Source organism: Sus scrofa, chromosome 7 (genome assembly GCF_000003025.6).
Source record: "Sus scrofa isolate TJ Tabasco breed Duroc chromosome 7, Sscrofa11.1, whole genome shotgun sequence".
In the NCBI taxonomy this organism is placed as follows: Eukaryota; Metazoa; Chordata; class Mammalia; order Artiodactyla; family Suidae; genus Sus; species Sus scrofa.
The window spans coordinates 36855596-36858197 of NC_010449.5; positions in this window are offsets into that span (position 1 = coordinate 36855596).

The window sequence follows — 2602 nt, forward strand, 5'->3', positions numbered from 1 at the left end:
TTCCTAGTCCCCAACACATAGGAATTCTGTCACCAAAAGACCCCATTTCCCTGTGGTGTTGGCTGATGGATGCCAACTTGATTGCCAGCTCCAGGAGCTCAGGCCCCAGGAAGCAGACACAGACCAGGGGAGGCTTGGGGAGGCCCAGGCCCAGGGGGAGAGTGGGGGGTGGGGGGTGGTTAAAGGCAGAAGAGAGAGCTCAGAACTCCTAGCTTGTTTTCCGGGCAAAGCCACCAGGACAGAGAAATCCTAAATGTTGTGACACCATATTTCTACCCCAAATTTCATCCTGGTAGAATTACTGGCCAGTAATTACCTAGCAAATTAGAGAATCTACCAGGACCCTAATTAGGCACCTGAGGACATAATTGGTCCCTAATTAGAAAAAGTTGTTGAACGGGAACAATTATCTCAGTTCGCCTTCATTTCCCCCCTCCTCAAGCCAAATCACTCAGCTTCCCCTCTCTCACTGGGCCTTCCTGCTACTCTTGCTGCTGGGAGATGGGTGGGGGTGGTGGGGGCAGGAGGCAGCATCTCCTCTCACCACCGCTAGTGCCAGCCCAGGAGGCAGTACCAGGGTCCTGTCCTATGTTCCCAGGAGCCCCATGCCCTCACCCACTTGCCTTCAAAGGGCCTGTTCACTTGTCTCTCCCACTAAACCACAGGCTCCCTGCAGGCATGGGTTTGTCTTACCTATCTCGAGGTCCCCAACCTAGCTTAGGGCCTGGCTTCCAGAACAGGGCTTAGAAAAGACTGTTGAGATGAAATGAGGACTCTGGGCCCCTGAGCGATGGTGCCGAGCATCTCTATCCAAGCACAGAGGAGGGGGCTGCCTGCATGACTTCCCCACGGCCCAGGGTCACGCCATCCTGCCCACAGCCAGCGGAGGAAGCCTGGCGGGAGGCATATGTGAGCTCAGCCAGCCGCCCGCCTTGCTCTGAGGCTGGAGACATCACTTCTGGGTTGGGGGGGTCAGGGAAAGCTTTAAGGACACAGGTGAGGAGGCTGGTCTGGCCGAATTACTGGACGTTTGCAAGAAGGAAGGGAGGAAGGAAAGAAGGGAGGGAAGGAGGGAGAGAAGGAGAGGGGAAGGAAAGAGGCTGATTTGGGGTTTTTTTGGCCACGCCCATGGCATGCGGAAGTTCCTGAGCCAGGGATGGAACTCAACACCACAGCAGTGACAATGCCCGGATCCTTTAACGGCTAAGGCGCTGGGGAATTCTGGGGCTGGGGGTTTTGATAAACCTTGAAGGACCACCAAGAAGCATGGGCTTCATCCCACAGGCCCTGGGAAACCATCCAGCCAAGACATTCCTGGAAGCTGAATCCAGAGTCCGTGCTCACGACAGAATCCAGAGGAGAAAGATGACGGGCAGAGAAGGTCTAGATGGAGCAGGGGGATGTCCCAGGAGCTAGAGGAAGGCGGCTGTCACAGGCGCAGATGGCCCCCCCTTAGACAGTGAAGACAGGAGTAGAGCAAATCTTTTGTCCCAGCAACTTCCCTACTAGGAATTTACTCTAAAGGATTGTTCGACAGGCGCCTAGAGGTCTTGTGTTCCATGATGTCCATCACAGCTATCATTTCCAATAATATTGGAGCTCCCGCTGTGGCACAGTGGGTTCATGATCCAGCTTATTTCTGGGTTCGATTCCCAACCCGGTGCAGTAGGTTAAGGATCTGGCCTTACCGCAGCTGCGGCTCAGATTCGATCCCTGGCCTGGGCACGTTCATATACTATGGGTGTTGCCAAAAAATACAATCGTATTAACAAGAGAGGGGAAACATTATGCTACATTAAAGAAGCCAGTCACAGAAGATCACATCTTCTTTGGTCTTTTTCTTTTTTGTCTTTTTGCTATTTCCCAGGCTAGGGGTCGAATCGGAGCTGTAGCCGCCTACCTACGCCAGAGCCACAGCAACACGGGATCCGAGCCACGTCTGCAACCTACACCACAGCTCAGGGCAACGCCGGATCGTTAACCCACTGAGCAAGGGCAGGGACCAAACCCGCAACCTCATGGTTCCTAGTCGGATTCATTAACCACTGCGCCACGACGGGAACTCCTGGTTCTTTTTTTTTTTTTGGCCACATTTGAGGCATGCGGAAACTCCCCGGGCCAGGGATCGAACCCACACCACAGCAGCACTGGATCCTTAACCTGCTGCGCCACCAGGGACCTTCCGTTTGGTCCCATTTATATGAAAAGTCCAGAGAAGGCGTATCAGTAGAGAGAGAAACAAACTAGTGGTTGCCTAGGTTGGGGAGGAGGGCGAATTAAGGGATGACGGCTAATGGATCCTGGGTTCTGTTTGGGGATGGTGAAAATGTTCTCAGAATAGATTATGGTGCTGGTCAGACAATTCTAAATACACCAAAAGCCACGGCATTTACATCTAAAACAAGCGAATTTCCATTTGGTGCAGAGGAAACGAATCCGATTAGTAACCATGAGGTTGCAGGTTCAATCCCTGGTTGCTACGAGCTGCGGTGTAGATTGCAGATGCGGCTTGGATCTGGTGTTGCTGTGGCTGTGGTGTAGGACAGCAGCTGCAGCTCTGATTCATCCCCTAGCCTGGGAATCTCCATATACTGCAGGTGTG